The sequence below is a fragment of the Schistocerca gregaria genome, chromosome X, assembly GCF_023897955.1.
Source record: "Schistocerca gregaria isolate iqSchGreg1 chromosome X, iqSchGreg1.2, whole genome shotgun sequence".
NCBI classification, from domain to species: Eukaryota; Metazoa; Arthropoda; class Insecta; order Orthoptera; family Acrididae; genus Schistocerca; species Schistocerca gregaria.
The window spans coordinates 562,280,249-562,295,545 of record NC_064931.1 but is presented as its reverse complement, the minus strand read 5'-3'; the positions used below and the strand labels follow the sequence as shown (position 1 = coordinate 562,295,545).

The 15,297-nt window shown below is 36.6% G+C and overlaps 1 protein-coding gene across 16 annotated transcripts in view; it reads right to left on the bottom strand.

The window, feature by feature from the left end:
- Window positions 1-15,297, bottom strand: part of LOC126299057 (FYVE, RhoGEF and PH domain-containing protein 6-like) — a 204,480-nt gene that overhangs the window by 136,557 nt on the left and 52,626 nt on the right. For 9 of the 16 annotated variants that reach the window (XM_049990718.1, XM_049990729.1, XM_049990720.1 and 6 more), the window contains one exon: window positions 13,831-13,908. The gene's annotated coding sequence lies outside the window, so the exon portion shown is untranslated. Of the gene's footprint in view, window positions 1-1,613; window positions 1,676-13,830; window positions 13,909-15,297 lie in introns of all 16 variants that reach the window. The other 7 variants (XM_049990714.1, XM_049990716.1, XM_049990723.1 and 4 more) reach the window with 1 other exon arrangement.

Genomic DNA, 15,297 nt, shown 5'->3' with positions numbered 1-15,297 from the left:
AAATTGAAATCGTACCTCCTTAACAACTCCTTCTATACCATTGATGAATTCTTGAATACGAGTAAATAAATCTGGAGATATAATATTTGCATTTTGTGCCATTTAAGGGAATGGGATAGATAATAGAAATATTTAGGTATAAGGTTACAATGAAAAAAAGAAAAAGAAAAAAAAAGACAAACATGTTTCCTGTGGTCGTTTCCTGTACATTTGACACATTCCACATCATAACGGTTTTTCCGTGCCATTGATCAATGGAACACGTAACTAACTAACTAAGGCAAGAAGTATTCACTGTCAAAGAAAGTGGTTGAAATAATGTGTGGGCTCATAGTCACACATCTGGTAGGCATCTGTTGAAAAGGTTAGGAATTCTTACAACAGCCTGACAGTACATTTACTCAGTAATAAAATTAGTTCTCAACATCATGGACCAGTTTAACAACAACAGTGACATTCATGATTATAATACCAGAAGAAAGAAAGACTTACAGTATCCTCTAATTGATTTATCTTTGGCACACAAACAAGTAAAAAATGCTGCTGTAAAACGTTTCGATAAATTACCAGATGAAATAAAATGTCTGACAGACAGCAGAAGTAGTATTAAAAATAAATTGAAATCATATCTCCTTGACAACTCCTATACCATAGATGAATCCTTGAATAGGAATAAATAAATCTATAGGTACAATATATTCATTTTGTGCCATTTATGGGAATGGGGTAGGTAATACAAACTTTAAGCTTTAAAAAACCGTTGATTCATGTGTGCACTTCTTATGTACTTGCCACGTTCCTCATCATAACGGTTACCGTGGGATTGATCAATGGAACACATAACTAACTAACAAACCAATCAACTTATTTTTTGCAACCTAAATAGCTGCAGTTCATTTTACATGGATTTTGCAGGTCCTCACTACATAGACAGGGGTGGAAGGCACCCAATGCCAATGCACAGTTTGATCATGAATTGCAAGCTCTGAGTTGGTGTTCAGTAACCTGGAATGTGTGTCCAATATGGTTCATGTCTCCAAATTTCATGTGAACATCAACTTGAATTTACCTGCATACAACTGAAAATTACTACATTATGTTCCTAGCCTTGTGATATGTCATGGCTAGTAAAGATAGACCCCACTGTAATGAGAAGTAGCCACTTTCCATGGTCAGCTGTACTCACTCTTTTTCATTCTTTCCATTTTACACTCTATTGTTCTCTAGTTATAAAATCTGGCTAGTCAGTATCTCAACAAGCACACAGACACTTATCACTAAAACACAGTATTCAGAACACATTTAACACAACTGTGATACTTATGGAGTTTTGTAGGCAACACAGATGTAAAATAAGTTGCTTTCCATATACCAGCATCATGCTGTCAAGGCATACACAAAAAGAGAGAGACCAGAAAACAAATTACATACAACTGTACTGTTATATCTGCAAAAGTAGTTTTAATTAGTACTCCAGATGCCCTGCTGTAGTCTCAGTAACACAAATAAAAACAAAAGAAACAATTTCAGTTATAATAATCACAGAAACTTTCATAACAATTAGAAGGAAGAGAACCGCCACTGCACCTGTTAACAAACTGAAAGGAACTAACCTTCTGGCTGTGTTCTCTCTTCAGCAGAAGAATGATCCACTCTGCCTAATTCTCATCAGCCCCTTGGCAATAAAACATATTGCTGTTAACAACAGTCTTGTAATTTTTATTTATTTTTTATTTAAGGAGAAGAATATAAATATGTTAATCATAAATGTCCATTTTTCTATCAAATCCATTTCAATAAGCATGAAAGAAAATAGTGTACATATCAACCACATTTTGTCAAGACAACTGCTTTTTAATTTTTTATTACTTTATTCTCAGGACCAGTAAAAAACAAGGCAACAAATTTCATTATTATTCTCATGGAACTACATTATGTATGAATACGTTTATTACACACACAACTGGTAAACAAATCTTCACAAGAGCATGTATCTTTGACATACATCTATTCCAATTTCATTTACCAAATCTCGCACAAGTACTATTTATCTGCAGCTAAGTTCACAGTAAACAGGAACAGAGTGACTACTTACAGAGGATGTCTGTATATCTAGATTGCAAAAAACAAATTGAGAGACTTTTGCAGAAATCTTTAAAATCAATGAATATGGCGATCTTGGCAAAAGTAAAATACAACAAACTGGAGGAAACTGGATATGTTAGTAGTACAGAAAATTCTGATACCAAGGTTTGTATTTTAACCAGATTTTCTCTAAGTCTACTAATTTTGAATGTTCAGTAACAACATTTATACCCAGTTACTTTTGTTTGTCATCAAACTTCACAACAATGGTATCATTTGGTTCTTCTACAGTCACTAAAATATTACAATAATAAAACTCTTCAATAAGAAATATTATACATTTGAGTCTTTGCCTTTTCTTACAATTCCTCCTTCCATAGCTGAGATAACTAACTATGGATATCTGTAACATATCAAATCAACATGGTCCTTCTAGTGTGGTTTTCTGTTCAGGTCTTTTCTTAACTCTTCTATCTGAAAACACTTTAATTTTCCTTGTCCAGTTAATTTCCATTTTCTCCTTCAACATGATGTTGAAAATGCATCAACACTCTTAGTAATGTGAGTATATGTCTTATGGTTTTTTTATGGTTAAAATATAGTTCTTTGTCAACACAAAAATATTATGCTAAAATTCTTGCAGTAGAACTTTCTCTGCCTGATGAAGTTCTGTGTCACATACAAAAAAAAAAAATTCTAATACTGCATTCAGAGTAGTTGAAAACCCATGTAATCATTTATCTTACAATATCAGAAATTTGCCTTATGTAAAGAGAGCAACAATTTATTCTATTGAAAGTCCAGGTAGGAATACCTACAATTATGGAAACGATAGATTGCTACTCAACATAAAGATGACATGTCGATTTACTGACAACGGCAATGTGTCATCTTTATGGTGAGTAGCAATCTATCCTTTCCATAATTGTCAACAGTTCATTCTGTATTATTAAATTCTATTACCAACAAGATCAAAGATAGAAAACAGGTGATACTGCATATTGTCTTCTGGTTAACCATGAAATATATTTCTGCCCATATTCTACAGCTTTCATTTTTTAATTCAAAGTTAGCACCTGTAAACTGCCATTAGCAGTCTCATCAATTCACACTAGAATATCTTATCATGTCAATGTTGTAGACAGGCAGTGAATGCAACAGGAATGTAATGCAGATCACGTAAAACAACAAATTGAAATTAGTTATAATTTTATCTTAGTATAACGCCACTGACACTGTAACCAAACTAAATAATTTCAGTGTACAACCATTAATCAGGAATCAACCCTTTGTTTAGTTGCATCTCAATGAACGTAGAGGCCATGTGGGATCATATTATACACAACATGATTTGTTTTGTTTGACTCATATAAGTGTAGTTTCAGTAACACAATAAAATCTCATATGCAGATCTAACACATAACCAGACATGTGAATTGATAGGACTCCCCTTTTCAACTGCACTACAATTTATCGCATACATCACACAACTAAAGAGATCACTATGTGGGGAACACAGATGCTCTATATGTAAAACGGATTCAAAAATAATTATAAAAGTAATAAAAATATGTTATGATGATGCAAATGCACCAATCATCAACTTGCAGTGATTATTGTGGAGTCTACACTCATCAAAAACACTAAACTGGGTAGCATTATATGCATATTTCTATGATTTTTTATTTTACTACATTTAATAATCACATAAAATTGTAAGAGCCATGGTCCAGTCTCATCTCTCCGTGATTCAATTATCTGCCTGAGGCTTTTGACAATGAGTGCTACAACTTCCTCTCACAGAAACTAAAATTTTGGCAATGAGGTGCAATTAACTGGTTTTCCCTAGACTTAGGTAAGGCATTTTATCCTGCTGCAACTCCATCTACATTTACACTCTGCAAGTCATTATAGTGTGTAAAGGCTATCAATCTGTACAAGAAATCACTATCTTCCAAGCGAAGAAAAACCACTGCCGTACTATCATAGGGTCCTGCAGTATATTTCACTTATTCATGTATTATACAAAATAGTATGTACTGTGTTTTATCCAAGTCAAAGGAGAGTCAATTTGCAGGAAACAATTCAGTTGGTTCGTGTAATGTAGACACCAATCATAAATAGTTCCGGTGATTATGACAAGCTTTTTGAAAATTGGTATTTTGGTTAACACTTACCTACAAAGGTACTGAACAACTATGGTTCATTTTAAATGAAACACTTTACTTTTTTCAGAGAGGATATGAAACTTCTCACAAACTTGGTTGAAAAATGCACAAAAGTTTTGGGCAGTCCACCCATATGCTATAATGTCAGTTGTGTTACGTGATGTTTAAATGACATTGAATAGAGAACTATACTGCACTGTCAGCATCAGGCTTCAGTTTTAGCATATTATTCAGTTATTTTAGAAAACACTTTACTTTGAAGATTATCAAACGATAATTGACCTTTCTTCTTTTAAATTAATTATCAAATGTCATACAAAAGTACTTCATTAAAAACACACACACACACACACACACACACACACACACCTTTCTCAGGGCTAGTTTTACTACAAGGTTTGTTGTTGCTGATACAACACTAGCACTAATGTACATTTTCAATTTTAGGTTCACTGGAACATCCTAGTTGGTCATGGAAAACAATCTTTCTGAATGCCGCCAATGGAATGTATGCTGCTGGAATGGAGGCGCCTAACTGCATTTTGGGGCAAAAGTGAAAGTATTCAGTTTCATGGTCAATTCAAATTGTTTGGGTGTCAGGACTACAAATCCAAATTTTCGCATATTCACCTCCAAATCAATTTCTGTAGAAAAAATTTTAAGTTATTGAATTATAGTTGTTAGTTTCATCCAGACCTGCACTTATGAATACAAAGCCACCAGAAAATCAGTTATCAATCATTAAGTTTGATCTGTCTACAATTCAACTCCAAGCCTTCGAATACATCTTCCACTGGTAAGGCAACAGTTCAGAAACTTTTGTGAAGTTGTGTTTTTTGGATGGGTTGTAAAAGTCCAGTTATTTAGCATGTCAGTTTATTAATACTTTGGATAGAAGTTTATTAAGCTACGGTAAAAGATTCACAAGGCATTAATTCTCATTATGGCTGTCATGCCTTTTGAAGAAAGGTATGGTTTCAGCATATTCTTAGATATTTAATATCATCCCAGTTTGAGACACTTGTTAAGCATTCTAACCTAAGGACATCACACACATCCACGCCCGAGGCAGGATTCGAACCTGCGACCGTAGCGGTCTCGCGATTCTGACTGCAGCACCTAGAACCGCACGGCCACTTCGCTTATTGTTTTCCATTTGACATAGTGCATTCCCTAGCCTCACGTCTATTACTTTATGTGCATCAAAGGAAGGAAGATTAGTATTTAATGTCCCATTAACATCGATATCATTATACCAAGCACAAGCTCAGATTAAGGAAGGATGGGGACGAAAATCAGGTTTGCCTTTACTGGTGCCTTCCTGGACTTCAACCATTTCTTGTTTGGGTATTCTTATATTGCTTCCACAATGTGATGGCATTTATATTTTCTCATGTTATTTTTATTTATTTGTGGATAGTTTTGTTGACAACTTGGTATGCCCCCTCAGCTGTAAAACTTTTCAATTGTTTTGAAATGGGTGGGTGGGTGAAGGGACACCATTTTAGGAGGCGTGGGAAGGATCTTTGGTAGGATATCCCTCATTTCAGGGCATGATGAGAATGAAAATGCACATATGCATGGATAACTTCGATGGAAAACATTACTTAGTATGAGAGTAAAAAATATATATATATATATATATATATATATATATATAGGACAGGCTGTTATGACACTGCCCCGATGGGTTAGACACCTGCGAGCACCCTTCGAGCACATCTGTGGGCAGGTGCAGGTAGTGTAGGCAATCTGTCAGACAGTCCGATTGCATGCATTCTGTGCATGTGTTACCTGCTTGGCTGCCCGAACTCAACCAGTGGTGGCGTGGAGTGAGATAAAGAAGCAGGAGGTAGGGAAGTGTGATGAAGCAAGCTGAGATATTTTTACTTCCCCTCTTGTTTTGCCATCTGCCTCCTTAAAATTCATTTTTTTTTTTTCGTGTCTGACTAATTAACATTAACATATGGGAGTGTAATTTGCATTTCCATAAAAGAGAAAGGTTAGCCCTCAGTTTTAAAGCATGTAACATCAGATCTAATTTGATGCTTAGTTTTATGTACATAATTGATATTCTAATTTATTTTGACTATTCCTAGTTAATATCTTTTATTATAGGGTGAAATCGCTAACTGTTTCATAACTTAAATTCTATTGTTGACTTATAAACAAATATAAATTCTGTACTAGTTATAAAAATGTGAAAGATCAACTAATAGTATTCTTAAAGGAACTATTTGGCTCTGTTCGAAAACATGTTAGCAATGCCAGCCCTTAATTAATTCCAAATTAATTAGCAGTTTTGTCAAAAGTATTGTTTGTATAATGATACCTGTTAATTTCATCATTTAAACAAATAATTTGGCCTAAATCTTGTAGTAGAAGAAACAGTTAAAAAGACAGAATTTTTCAATGTATTCAGTTAATTTAGAGTGTCAAGTTTTAATTGTGATTTCTGTAAATTAAACATCAAACAATGTGTAGTTTCAGTGCCTATTACTGTGATAATATATAAGGACCGAATTTTTGGTCCTGACACAGTTAGTCCACTGCCGAGTTTCAGACGCGGAACCTGTATTGGTTAGATCAACAATAATGCATCAACTTAACTGTGAGATAAGTGTTACACCAACAGGCCATGTGTTAAAGCAATAACAGTGTCTGTTCAATTTATTTGAAAGACTGTGAAATGTGTGGTTCGGTTTTTACTTCTCATAGATTTTCAACACTAAACTATTGCAGCAGAATGCGGATGTTTGCCTGCAACCTATTTATGAGGCTAATCAAAAATTAAACAATAGTTAACTGGTCATATTAGATGTGTATATTGGGAGCTTGTGAACAACAAAAGTAAAGAACTGTGAAATGCAAATATGCCCCTGTTGGCTACATCACTTAAGGAGAGTTAGAATGGAATTTTTTTTTATCTCATTATAAAATTTGCAATTTTCTGAATAATATGATATATATCACTTATAAACTCACATGAAACATATTTTCTTTTCTTTTTTTAAATATAATCTACACCGGTTGAATATGTTAAAATTTTTATGTGCATTACTTCAAGATCTAATTAAATTGGTAATTTTTTTATACAGAAGGCTGTGGATTGCTGTGTTATAAAGGTTAAATTACGTGTTTGTATTGGCAGCACTGTCAGAAACAGTATCGTATCATTTCATAGTATAAACACGCGTTTATGTCAAAGTGGTAAAGTTTTTCCACAAATAGATTGGTAAATGTCTCAAAAAGTAAAGTATGACGCCAAAACGAAGTGTTTTGAAGAAACGTGGGTTTCATGGTAATAGATTTTTGAATAAAGGAAAACATTGTGATCAACATGTGGTGCAGTTCTAAGAATTATGTTGCTATGGTGACCAGTGTGGATACTGGAAAAGTAACAGATTTCCAGATTTTAACCAAACATTGTTATAAGTGTCAATCAGGGAATGAAGAAGGGCATATTTCTGACAGAAATTATGGAAGAACAAGTGGTGGTATGGAGGCCTCTGCAGCTATTGAAATTTTTAGTTGATCTGTGAATGAAATTGGAATGTGTTACACTAAGTTCTTAGGTAATGGAGACTCAAAAGCATATAACAGTGTAGTAGCCACTCAGCCTTATGGTGAGAAGATTATCATAAAACTGGAATTTGTTGGTCATGCCCAGAAGAGGATGGGCACCAGGCTGAGGAAGTTGAAACAAAGTTTGAGACTCAAGACACATTCTGATGGTAAAACCATAAGGGGCAGCCTGACAGACAAAATGACTGATGAAGTACAACAGTATTATGGGATGGCCATTAGAAATAATACTGAAGATTTGTTGAAAATGAAGCAGGCAGTATGGGCTACCTTCTTCCACAGGCTGTCAACTGATGAAAAACCAGTACACCACCTTTGCCCTCCTGGACCTGATACATGGTGCAATTACAGCAATGCCCAGTATTCAAACAGTTTATACAGCCATAAGCATTCCATACCAGCAGCAGTCATGGATATCATAAAACCTTTTTACAGAGACCTGGAAAATCCTGAATTACTGAAGCAGTGTTTGCAGATTCAGGCTCAAAATCTCAATGAGTCCTTGAGTAATCTTATATGGACTCACTTACCAAAAAATGTTTTCGTTGGAATGAAGACACTAAAACGGGGAGTCAGTGATGCTGGTATTGCTTTTAATGATGGCAACATTGGTAGGGTGAAAGTGCTACAGCATATGGGAATTAATCCTGGAGCAAACTGAATCAGAGAACTTTAACGGATGGACAAGGTTTGCATTGATAAAGCATAGTATGCAGCACTGTTGGCCACTAAGGATACAGAAAGAAGAAAGTAAGAAAAAACTTGGAAAAAGATCAAGAGGATGATGTACAGTATGGTACAAGGGTGCTTTTGAGCAACTAAAAATAAAAAAGCATATATTAAGTGAGTTACAGTCTTTTAAACTTTAGAAGCCTTTCCTGAAATTTTAATTTTCTGTTGCATTTTCCCTAAATCTCAGAAACCACTCCAAGTAGAGTATTCAAATTTTCAGGGAGTAATAACATACACATCCTGAGTCTACTGAACTAAAAGAAGAACATAATGTTATGTATAATTAAAATTATTTAGGATAACATATGAAAAAGTACACAACATTTTAACTGTGTAATTAAAAAATTGTATTTCCGAAAGCACTGGCTGAAATGCAATTATTGTAGTTCAGTAGACTCAGAACATACAGTTCAATGTCCTGTAAAAGTTTCATATCAATGGCTACAGCAGTTCCTGAAACACAGGGAAGCCAAGTCACTAAATTTAACATTGTCTGGATAGGGCGTTCCACCTCCCCTTAAAGTAGTAAGTGTTGAACTTCCAACCCCATTTTTCAGCCAGTATAGCAACACAGTATGTCGACACTGCACACAATCAATGAGGAAATAAAGCAGGTGAACATCACAGAGGGTAGCCTGCAGCTTGGAGAGAGGCAGCAGGTTTGTTGTCTAGGAATGTGGCAAGGGCAGGTCGACAGGTGCATGGGCTAGCCACGTGGGTCCAGGTGTCGGGAGTCAGTAGAGAGCAGTGCACAGTGAAGGTGGCATGGATATGTGATTTGGACAGGGGTGATAGGACAGAGGAATGGGAACAGTGGAGTGAAGGATGTGAAGACAGTGTGTTAATGGAGACTGAGGCCAACAGGTTTGTGGGAATGAAGGATGTGTTGCCTGTCAATGAAGGCATTCTTGAGACCTTCAGGGTACTGGGCAAGGGAGTTCTCATCGCAGCAGCTACACTGTCTGTGGGTGGCCAGTCTGTATGGGAAGAACATTTTGGTGTGGAATGGATGAAAGCTGCCAAAATGCATATAGTGTTGGTGATTAGTGGGTTTCATATGGACAGAGGCATGGATGGAGCCATCAGTGAGGTAGATATCAATGTCCAGGAAGGTAGCACATTGGCTTATGGAGGACCATGTGAAGCAGATTGGAGAGAAGGCATTGAGGTTGTGAAGGAATGATGATAGGGTATCTTCTCCCTAAGTCCAGATCATGAAGATATCAACCATAATCCTGAACCAGACAAAGGATTTGGAATTTTTGGAGGCTAGAAGAGTTTCTTATAAATGGCCCATAAAAAAGTTTGCACAGGAGGGTGCCACGTGGGAGCCCATGGTTGTGTTGCATATTTGTTTACATACCTTCTCCTACCACAGATTTGTTCATTAACGTCTCCTGAAAGGAGACACAGTTGCTTGTCATGATGTACAGGTACTGGACAAAAATATGGAAATACCAAAACCACAACACAATACCACACCTAATATTGTGCAGGAAACCTGTTGGTCTTCAAAACAGCTTCCACTCGTCTTGGAATGGATGAATACAGGACCTCTACAATTTTCTGGGGAATCTCATACCATTCTGTCTGCAAAATAGTGGCAAGACCATGTCTCAACAATACTGAGAATTGGTGACTGTGATGGCCAGGAGATATGCGACAATTCATCCTCGTGCTCACAAAACCAGTGCTAGATGATGTAAACTGTGTTAACATCTCTGAACGCAGCATCTGAATTGGGGAACAAACACTGCACCATGGGATGGACCTGGTCAGCCAAAATGGCCACATAACCCTTGGCAGTAATGGGACTTTGGAAACAATAGAGCTCATGGAATACCATGATATGTCTGCCTAAATCATCACCGAGCTCCCACCATGTTTCACTCTTGGGACATAAACTTGGCCAGACATCGGAAACATTATGAAACGTGACTCGTCTGACCAAATGACTTTCTTCCATCACTCCACAGGAAAAGTTTTATGGCCTTGGCACCATTTTTCCTTTTATAGGCATCTGAGTCACTGATGAGTAGCTTTTGGAATTCCAGGTCATCCAGCAAATTCCCTGCTTATGGAGCTCCCTTTGTGTTGTTTTGCTGCTGGCAGGGTTCACTGGTGCAACATTCAATTCTGTAATGATTCTTTCAGCAATTGTCCTCTAATTTTTTGTCACAGTCCTCTTTAATTACCATCTGTCACAATCACTCAAGACAAACATTTTTGTCTCCATTGTGACTTAGTGGATGATGTTTTTCAACTTTCTCTGTATGCAGCATAAATCTTCAATACTTTGCCTCTTGTAACACCAAAAACTTAGGTTCTCTTGGTTATGGAAGCAGTCATCATAAAAGTCCCAACAAATTGTCCACATTTAAATTCACTTAACTCCAACAAAATGCACTCACGCCTACACAGAACACTGTTCTAATCGTGACCGACACTTACAATGTACTGAGAACATTGTATAAGCAATGTTCATGGTCAAATAGAACAGCAAAACCTGCAGGCTTGACTAGCATATGCATTTATATTCAAGCACATGTTTCTCTCAGTGTTTCCATATTTTTGTCCATTCCCCCATACTCGGTAAAGTGTACAAGGAATGAGGTAGTGGGTTTGGAGTCTGAAGAGCATTAGGAAAGGTAGTTTTCAACAGCAGCAAGGCCATAGGCAAGAGAAGTATTGGTGTATACGGAGGTGGTATCAACAGTAACGAGAAGTCATCCAGGAGGTAAAGGGGTGTTGATGGTGGATAGTCAGCAAAGGAAGGAGTTAGTATCTTTGATGTGAGAGGATACATTGGGTTGGAGGTGTTGATCAACAAGAGGGGAAATTCTTTCAGTAGGAGCCCAATAAAGGACTTCAGTAATAATTGGAGGTTATGTTGGATTTATTGGAGGAGATCACTATGGGAGAGTTTGTAGGTGAAGGAGTCAGACAGTTGGCAAAATCCTTCTGTTAGGTAATCAGCGTAATTCATCACAACAGTAGCAGAGCACTTGTCTGGAGGAAGGAAGAGTAGGTCAGGATCTGTTTTGAGGTTGTGATGTCTGTCCTTTTTTCTGATGAAAGGTGAGTTTCTTAGTAAGGGACCTGGAGAAGGATGATGAGGACCATACTATAAATGACAAAGCCACTGTTCCAATATTATGAACCACAGATAAAATATTGGGGGTCTCCATATTAGAAAAGACAGCCTTTATAAGGTACTTTCTATCTTTTAATGACGAATGTGGGAAAACAGATTTTAGGTGATTATATCAGCACCTTATGATTATCATGACATTATGTTACAGAAATTACAATTCTATTGTATAAATGGAATAGCATATGAGTGGTTTAAGTCATACCTACAGAACAGGAAGCAAAAAGGTTCCTTACATGGGTCAAGTGATTTAAATAAGTTTGCCACTTCATCTAACTGGGGTGAAATTACATTAGGTGTTCCACAGGGTTCAATCATGGGTCCCCTTCTGTTCTTGATACATGTGAACGACATCCCTTCCTATCTGAAACAGGAAGCTGAACTGACACTGTTTGCCGATGATACAAGCATCATTACTAATCCAGTAAAGGAAAGTCAAATTGAAAATGATACAAATAAGGTCTTTGGAAAAGTCATTAATTGGTTTTCTGCAAATAGGCTTGCTCTAAACTTTGAAAAAACACAGTACATCCAATTTTCTGCTGCAAAAAGTACAGTTCCTTCAATAAATATAACACATCAACGGAAGTCACCAGACAGGGTAGAGCATACCAAGTTTTTGGATGTACATATAGATGACAATTTTAATCTAGAAAATTCATATTTTGGATCTCCTAAAGCAACTAGGTTCCGCAACTTTTGCAATCAGAATAATTGCCAATTTTGAGGATATAGAAATTAGTAAGGTAACATAATTTGCATCCTTTACTTTTTGATGTCATACAGAATAATATTTTGGGGTAACTCAACATTTAGACGAAAAGTATTCACTGCTCAAAAGAAAGTGGTTAGAATAATGTGTGGGGTTCATAGTCGCACATCTTGTAGGCACCTTTTTAAAAGATTGGGAATTCTTACAACAGCCTCACAATACATCTACTCACTAATGAAATTTGTTCTCAACAACATGGACCAGTTTAAAAACAACAGTGACATTCATGGTTATAATACCAGAAAAAAGAAAGACTTACACTATCGTTTGCTCAATCTATCGTTGACACAGAAAGGGGAAAAATATGCTGCTACAGAAATTTCCGACAAATTACCAGATGAAATAAAGTGTCTGACAGACAGCAGCCGGCCGGAGTGGCCGTGCGGTTCTAGGCGCTACAGTCTGGAGCCTAGCGCCCGCTACGGTTGCAGTTTCGAATCCTGCCTCGGGCATGGATGTGTGTGATGTCCTTAGGTTAGTTAGGTTTAATTAGTTCTAAGTTCTAGGCGACTGATGAGCTCAGAAGTTGAGTTGCATAGTGCTCAGAGCCATTTTTAACAGACAGCAGTAATAGCTCTCAAAATAAATTGAAGTCATATATCCTCCTACACCATAGATGAATTATTGAATAGGAATAAATAAATCTATAAACATAGTATGTGCATTTTTTGCCATTTAAGGGAATGGAGAAAATAATAGAAATATTAATATTTAACTCTGTATTGGAAAATATATTTATATTTTTGTTTTGTATGTGCATTTCTTGTGCACTTGACACATTCCACATCAAAACGGCTGCCGTACTTTGGGACTGATCAATGGAACACGCAACTAACAAAATAAACACAACAAAACCTGATGTAAATCACAAAGAATACAGGAAATGAAATCAGTCATTGCCTTGTAAATAAATGAATAAAATTAATAAATACACAAACGAAAATAAATTCACAGCTGAACTTTTACTTGTATACAAACATGATCTAACATAAAGCTGTAAATACAGTACTGCTATTCAACACAAATGAGCCAAAAACTACAGAACTAAGGGATCTACATGACACTTTGGAACCACAAACTAAAGGGACTCTGTTAACTGCACATATTTATATTTAGTACAAGCAAATCAGTAACAAAACCAAGCAAATGTTCAGCATGCAATTATGGAGCCACTAACGAGTCACTATAAAAATGCCTTAATTTCAATATTCAGTCCATCACAAAAACCTGAACATGATGCTAGAGAGTAACTAAATAAAAGAACAACAGAAACTTTAAACTAGATGTAAGCACAGCAGTGCCATCAAGAAAATTAGAAGCTGCATAAAGTTACTCACCTTAAAGTCAGAACTCAGTCTGGTCTTTGGCTGTTTCTTCATCTTCAGTTTTTCAACAAAATAGTATGCTGAGCAAACCTGAAACACACAAACAATTTACTTTCAATAACATTTCATTCAATGAGGACTGCCCCTCCTACACAGAAAATCAGAGTGAATTAAGTTGGACTTCCGCAATGCCAAATAAGCATTCTACAAAACATGTCACAATGACCAAAAGATCCACACCAATTAAAAAAATCTTTAGACCTGCAACAAATACAGGGCTACCTGTGAAAGCAGTCATGTGATCTACAAGCTAAGTTGCAACACTGTCTTGTATTCTGTTAGGGCATGACAGCCAACAAGCTGTCATAAAAATGTACATATGCTCACAAAGTCCCAAACTTTTAGAACCAAAATTATAGAGGAGGTATAGTTTGAAATACAAAACCAATGGTTAAAGATAATTAATTCAGGCAATATGAATTCTTGAATGAGACATGCATTTTTATGTAAACTGCTTATGTTTCATAATGCAAAATGGCCTGCTAATGGTTGATATTGATGGCTTCACAGTTGTCCTAGTTACTCATTATAAAAATTACCTATGCGACTATCTCAGTGCCCTCCAGCCAATACAGGAATTATATACAGTAAAGGATATAATTTTCTGAACACTGAAAATCTAGTATGATGCAACGGCAGTGGTGGTGGTGGTGGTGGTGGTGGTGGTCATAATGATTTGGTATTAGGGCATTCAATGAGAAGGGTATTAGTTCCCTTTGTTGAATAATCACATACATATATAGTTATCCTCTTCAACTGATGCACTAAACATCTGATTACATTCACACATTCTTCATAGATTATTAAAACAGTACCTAAAACATACTATTAAAATCGCCCCCCCCCCCCCCCCGTCCCACAACTACCCCTAACCCAGTTGCATTTTATGTCTTAGCAGCACCTTATCATCAGAGAGCCTGCAGAACTGACATGCAATATGGATTGCTAACCCCTTTCCAGAAGCGTGGAGAGAAACATTGCCAGTGGACAGAAACAGTAACAGACTTTCCAAATAAACAAAGAACTACTTTTCCAGACAACATGTGACAGTGTTCCACCAATCAGAACTCATATGACTGCTGTAACACTCCGCCCACCCGGTTCTATGGGCATTCCTAGACCATCAGACCGGCATTGTTTACCAACCGCTAGGAATAGCTCCAGCCAGTACTTAGGCCAATCCTGGTCTCCTATTCACTCACCATAGTATTGTAGTAGTACGTCGTATTTTGTAGAGTAGTTTTGGTCAGTATTTTCTTCCATTGCCTTGTTTCCTTATCTGTTTTGCTACCACAGAGTTGTAGGGGTTTTTTGTTTGTTCTGCGTTTAAAACTTAGTGTAGACCAAGATGGCGTTTTTTCTTTAATTGTAACAAAGTGTGTTCAAACTGACTTAGTGTTTTCCTGCCAACCACAGGAC